Raw genomic sequence first — 7,027 nt, forward strand, 5'->3', positions numbered from 1 at the left:
CGGCCAGGCTGGGGCAGAGGCCAGGGCGGGCTCCTCGCTCCCACCATCTGCACCGAGGGGTCAGCCCATCTGCCCAGCAGTGGGCACACATGTGGCCTCATCTGAGGGCGGGGGGTCATTGGGGTCAAGCAGGAGAAAATTGGGGGCAGATGAGGAGAAGCTTCCAGCTTATTTTTAGAAAAGGGGGAAAGAGAGGAAGACAGGAAGGCCCTTGTTTCTCAGCATTTCCACCATGTGGATGGCAGGCGGGCGGGCGGGCAGCCAGGCAGGGCTGGAGGCAAAGATGTGTCCACTTCTGGGGCTGCTGCCCCAGCCATTGCAGGACCTCAGACGACTGCACAGCCAGCCTGTCCACACACAGGCTCACTCACAGCCCTGGCTGCACCCAGGGGGGGGGGGCGGTCTCTTGTGACCTGGAGCCCAGGACCCTGCGGAGACTACATCGTCCAGAGGCCACATTAGGGCTTTAGGAAGGACCCTCCGCTTTAGGGAGAAGAGAGCTTGTGGAGTGAAATCTAGTAGCAGGGAGGCCAGTGGGCGCTCCCAGCCCAGGTCCTGGCGCACGTGACGATGCCTTTGGAGCCAGATTGCTGGGATATAAATCTTAGCTCTTCCACTTCCTGGCTGTGTGACTTAGGGCCAATAGCTTTATCTCCCCATGCCTCAGTTTCTTTGTCTGCAGATATAGCCATAGTCTATGCCTCATAGGTTTTGATGTACAAATAAATCAATATGTGTAAATCACTTAGGACACTTGGTGCCTGGGATGCAGCAAGCACTCAGTGCCAGCTGTTGGCATTGTCAACCTATAGTAGGGCGTGCACAGCTGGGGTGGCCTGGTCTGGGGAGGAGTGAGCTGAGCATGCGCAGTGCTCTCCAGCAGGACCCTTCACTGGGGGAGAGGTAACCGAGGTGTGGTGGTGAACAGGCCGGGCTGGGCTAGAGGGGTGTGGGGTGAGCCGGGAGGCCTGCTCTCGGGCAGTGGGGCCAGCCTGAGGCCGGACGTCGACAGGCCTCACAGTGGCTCCCGTGGGCGTCTTTGGAAAGAGCTCAAAAATGACAGGAATTTTCCAAATCGCCTGTTTTTCCATTCTCAGCCCCCCTCCCACCCACCCCCGGCCCATCATCCTCAGGTCTAACTCTGAACAGAACTTTGAAACGTGTCAGGAACCAGAAGGTGAAAGTGTAAAAACCCCAGAGAGGATTGTTAATCCTGAGTCCGGGTGGCAGCACGCCTGCCAGAGCTGCAGTGGAAAGTGTGCGTATAGGAGTGTGCACGTGCGTGTGCACACGTGAGCATGTGTGTGTCCTCTGATGAGAGCATACCTGGGCATGGCAGCTGATGTGCTTCTCAACAGGTGCATCATGTCCGTGCATACATGTGATTGTGTGCTCACAGAGTACATGTGCCCGCATCTGTCACAGAGGGGCTCTCCGAAGCCACCCACAGCAGCCCAGGGGGAGGTACCTGCCTGCAGTCCCACATGTCCAGGGCTGGAGCTGGAACCAGGGGTCGCTATGAAGAACATAGACTTTGAAATCTGACGGGCCTGGGTTTGAGTCTTGGCTCTCCCATTGACTAGTTGAGTGACCTTGGGCAAGTCTCCGCACCACTCCCAGCCTGTGTCCCCCTCAAGGGTGTGGCGAGGCCCTGAGCCAGGGGTGGGCTCCTGACTCCAGTGCTCCTTGATGAGTCCAAAAGAATCCTGGCCTCAGGGCAGCTAAAGGCAACAGGACAGGGTCTCAGAAGCCACCCAAGGTCTTTCTTCTCCAGATCACCCTGGGAGGGGCCCGGAGCCTGTTTAATGAGGCTGGAGACCCAGCTTCAAGCCCCAGTCTGGCAACAACTGTTTGGCCTTAAGCAAGCTTCTGATTCTCTCTGGGCCTCAGTTTCCCCACCCCTTTTAGGAGGGGTAGTAGAGCACCTCTCAGGTGGCTCCCTACTCCAAAGACCCCTGACTCCACTGGGCACAGTAATTGGGAGCAGCTGCTCTAGAGTGAGTGTGGGCATTGGGGAGGGAGCCTCTGGGCTTCCCCAGCCGCCGGACACTGCCCCGTGGTTTACGTCAAATTGTCAGCCCCAATCCAGCTTCCCTTCTGGGCAGAGCCGCCTCCAGTGGGCCTCGGGAGAGGTGGCCTGTCCAGCCACTATGTTTACAGTGCTCAGACGCCACCGGGAACCTGATCTGGGCAGAACAGGGTGGGCCGCCCCACCGGGCCCAAGCTGTGTCCACACTCATTTCCCAGAGACTGAACACGGCTGGCCGCTGGCCACCAGACTCGCTGAGTCCAGCTGCCCAGCCACCAGCCCATGGAGGGCCCAGCTTCCCCCAGCCAGGCACCTTGGACGGCTGCAGAATGTGCCAGGGCCCAGGGAGCCAGCACAGGGCCAGCACAGGGCCAGGAGGAGAGGGTGCAAAGGGAGAGAGAAAGGGACCTGCTCCCTCCAGACAGGTTCATGCTGTCCACCCTGGCAAGGCACACTTACCCTATGACTTGCTAGTGGACTGGCTCCTCCGCACACTCAGTCATCTGGATCAGAGTCAGCAACTGCAGCCCACGGGCCAAATCCAACTGGCCATCGCCTGTGAGTGAAGATTCCTTTTACATTTTTAAACGGTTGGAGGTCAAAAGAATATTTTAAGACACATGAAAGGATATGAAATTTATATGTGTGCCCATAAATAAAGTTTTGTTGGAACATGGCCATGCTCACTCACTTATGTACGCCTGAGGTGCTTTTGCCCTCCCCTGGAGGAGTTAAATAGTGTGATGGAGACCGTAGGCCCACAAAACAGAGACTATCTACTACATGGCCCTTGACGGAAAACACTCGCCAATGATTTGTATCATTCACAAGTGCCAGCATAACCCTGCCAGTGTAAGAAACGCCACTTCCTTTTTTCCTGTAAGTTTACTTCCTACCCGTGTCTGCAGTCACTCCGCTTATTGGAGACCTTACATGATGTCAAGGTGTGGAGCTCGGGGCATGGACTGACCCACATTGATTGACCCTGCACATCTGGCCACTCACTGCCCCCTCCAGGGCACTGTGTCCTGTAGGCACCCACAGCCCTTCCTCTTGGGAGTCTTATCACCTCCAGCAAAGCTGCTAAGGACACATGGGCCTGGCCACACCTCTTCCCTCCTTCCCCTTAAGTTTCTTCAAGAAATTCTGTTTATCCCTCCTCTCTCCTTCACTTCCTCTGTAAACACTCAGTTCCAAAAGCTGGGAGAAGTGGAGAACAAAGGCCTCCTGCATTCAGCCCTGTCACATACCTTCCCGGGGGCGATGAGCACGGAGCCAGGGGTCTGGGAGAAGGAGACCCCGGGAGGGAAAACAGACACAGCCGGATACCCAGCCCAGCTAGACATTCATTAGTTCACTACTCTACCAGGGTAGGCTGCTATCCATTCACTCATTCCTCCAGTCACTCATTTAGTCAGTCAATCTGTGCAGCAACCAGGACCCCTGCTAGACATTTTAGGAAGACATAGGGAAGCAAGGCACACCCCAGCCCTCATATTGTTCACACTCCAGGGCAATGGCTGGCCTCAAGTTTTTAACAACGACCTCTGCGGGAGGTAACTGGTCCTTCTTTGTGATGTAAATACTTCTACTGTGGCCAATTCCAACTTGGCCACAGGATGTCCCTGAATGAACATGGAGCTGGGAAGAGAGGCATGCCATCAACTCTCAGGAGCAGGTAGGAGCCGGCTCCAGCAAACCACTGCTCCCGGGGATTCAGACACATAAGCAGACATCACACACAGTGCAGTAGGTATGCAAGGAGAAAACAGAAGGCATAGGAGCATGGAGGAAGAGCACCAAACCTGTTCAGAGGGTTCAATCCCAGAGGGCTTCTTAGAGGAGGTGACATGTTAAAAGTGGACCTTGAAAGAAGAGTAAATAGGAGTTTGCTGGGCAAAGGATAGGAGTATCTTCTCACCAGCTCATCCCCACCTCCCCCTCCTTACCCCGTACTCCTGTGTAACTTCTACAGCTTCAGCCACACTTTTATGTCCAATTTGGGGATCTTTCTTCTCCAGAGGCACCACAGATTCTCAAAGTTAGAAAGCATGTACCTGAACCACACAAGATTCGTGGAGGAAGCTGATGCTAGTCTCCACCACAGTTCTGGCCTGTGACAGGTTGTATTCTTGCTCCAGATTAGTCACTGCCCCTTCCCTATAAGAAGGGCCTACACCCTACCCACTGCCAGGTGGCTGCCGTGCCTCCTGGAGGAGGGTTACATTGACTCAGCCATGTGTCTTACTTTGGGCAATGGAATGTGAGTGAAGTTGACATTAGGAGCTATTGTGTGGCTTGGCCACTTCTCATTTTGCTCTCTGTCCTGAGTATGTCATGTCTCAAATCAGGGCAGCTGCTTTGCAAGGATCCTGGAATACAGAGGACACATGGAGCAGAGCCATAGTCAACCCACAGCCACCACAGACAAAATATAATGTGGGCGAAAAGTAAACTTGTTATTGTAAAGCCCCTGTTTGGGGCATGCTATGGTGTGTCTGTTACCACAACATAACCTAGAAAATACTGGCTAATGTTCAGCCCATCCCCATTCAAAACTGGCTCATGCCCCAATGTCCCTCCGTGAGCCCCCAGAGACACCCCGAGCCATTGTGCATTGCCCAGTTTTGAGCAAAGATTTACCCAATCCAGGCTGATGAGGTGATTATAGGGATATAAAAAGGTCCAAAATTCTCTACAGTTGTAGGACCGTCCATTGTCCTGGGGAAGCAAGTAGAACCACTTGCTAGTGGTGTCTCCAGTTCAGCTCTCCTATCACAGCATGTGGAGGTATCACTCTTGGCACAAAAAAAGAAAAAAGCTCTCAATCTCAACCCAAAGTCACTCCAGATAGTGACAATTCTCCTTGAGGAACAGGCCACATTTGAGCCACCTTCTGTGCAAGAGAAGAGCCAGGGTGAGGTGAACAGGAAGCAGGCTCTGTGCTGGGCACACGGGGGAGAGAGTCATTCCCACTGTTGCCCATGAGACCGTGGGTGGTGGTGCTCACCTGCGTCACAAAGTGTTGCAGAGGAGGAGGCAGTGACTAACGCTACCGAGACAGCCAGAAATCCTTCAGGAACAAGTTAAGGGTTAAATGGATGGGTGGTGGAGGGAGGATGGACGGATGAACAAAATAAAATCTACCTGGAAGAGTCAAAGAACCATTCACAAAGGACATATGAACCAGATCTGAAAAGGTGAGACTATGACCAAGTAAAGAATATAGACAGAAGAGGTGGTATTCCAGACAGAGAGACCCGGATGTGAAGATGGAAAAGGTAGTTTGCTGCATCTAGGAAATAAGGGAGACAACAATGCAAAGAGAAGTGCTGATTCCAATGGCACCACTTTCTGACTGTGTAGCTTGGGCAAGTTACTTAACTTCTCTGTGCTTGTGCCGCTACTATCAAACCCAGCCACAATACAGTATGGGGGAATCATCTTCCCTCGCCAGGTTATTGGGGCATTTCAGTGACAGAACGCTCTGGATGCATAGTAATCGCTCAATTAATGATGGCTCCCTTTTGCTTCCCTTATACCAGGACTGGTTCTCCCAGGGGCTTGGCCCTGCACTGAGGGTGGAGAAGGGGAGGGAATCTGCCTCCTGGCTAAGACACCACCTCTTCCCTATTCCAGGCCTTTCCTTCAGAGAGTTCTTGCCCTAAGGTCCTCTCTACCTTCCTGCCCCATTACACTCCACTCCAGCCTCTGCAGCAGCCATCCCAGGGTGCTCCACACCCCCTGCACTCCTGAGCACGGCCCTGGCTCCAAACCTGCAAACACATCCAGGCATGGGACCAACCACAGAGACTGGTGGAGAGGGCAGCTCGGGCAGAGTGAGGCTGCTGGACCTCCTGCCGTAGGGAGACATGGGCAGCCAAGGAGAGAGAACAGAGGCCAGCTGGCCGGGCCACGCCCTTGGCTCCGGCCCTTGTCATCTCACCTGTCCTGGACTGCAATGGCCCCGACGCTATTCCCAGGCCTAAGGCCAGTTTCCTGTCCCAACGTCCTTCAGTGCAGCTATCCCCATGGGGAGACAGGAAAAGCCAAGCGTAATTAACTAAATTTAGAAACAAATTCTTATTATAAATGTTATGGCACACAGGTGAGGGCCCAGGAAAGAAAATAATTTGGGATTTGAGGCTGTTGTGCACGGCCTTTCATAATTTAGCCTGGTGTTCAGCAAATAGTGAATACATATTTTTGAGTGAACAAATGCTTGGCTGCCTTCCCTGCCTCACACACACACAGTCCTGCCTTCCAGTCCTCGGAACTGCCTGCAGTTCCCTAGGGACCTGTGACTCGCCCTGTCTCCTATAGTTGGGCCTTTGCTCTCTACCTGGAGCACATACCGCCTCCCTCTGACCTCCTTGCTGAACTCTGCCTCATCCTTCACCATTTCTTTGAGTTTCTAAACAGTGAGAGGGGACAGACCGGTCTGAGGGATGCCGCCCCGGCATTCCCATGGGGCCTCCGCTGCCCCAGCCATAGCACACACTGCTCTAGGCTGGGCGCCATGCATCTCTGCCCCCTCACTGGGCTGCAGCCCCTCCAAGGGCAGAGGGGGTCCCTAGGACCCAACATAAGGCCTGGCCCAGAGGAGGGACTCAGAGAGTATTCAGTGAGTGAGAACACGTGTTTCTGATCACATAACCCCCATCAGCTGAGTGGCCATCAGGACACAGGAAGCAAGTCTGGAAGAGCAGTAACCCTCCAGGCCACCAGGGGGGTCAGAACAGAAGGCAAGCAGGAATCATGCAGAATGCGCCCTCTCCCCCTGGTGGTCCCAGAGAATCACTGCAGCTTCCCAGGGTTCCTGGCTCACCCCAAGAAACAGCACAGTCTTTTAAGGATCTGGGCTGAATTCTGGACTCAAAATCCTGGAATATCAGAGCCAGAAGAATTTTACATCTTCAGGAGCTTGAGCAACCTGCCTGCCCTCATTTAACAGATGGAAAAATTGAGGTCTAGAGAGGAGGTAGGCAGCCAGGGGGA

This window comes from Myotis davidii, unplaced genomic scaffold (assembly GCF_000327345.1).
Source record: "Myotis davidii unplaced genomic scaffold, ASM32734v1 scaffold371, whole genome shotgun sequence".
Taxonomy (NCBI): domain Eukaryota; kingdom Metazoa; phylum Chordata; class Mammalia; order Chiroptera; family Vespertilionidae; genus Myotis; species Myotis davidii.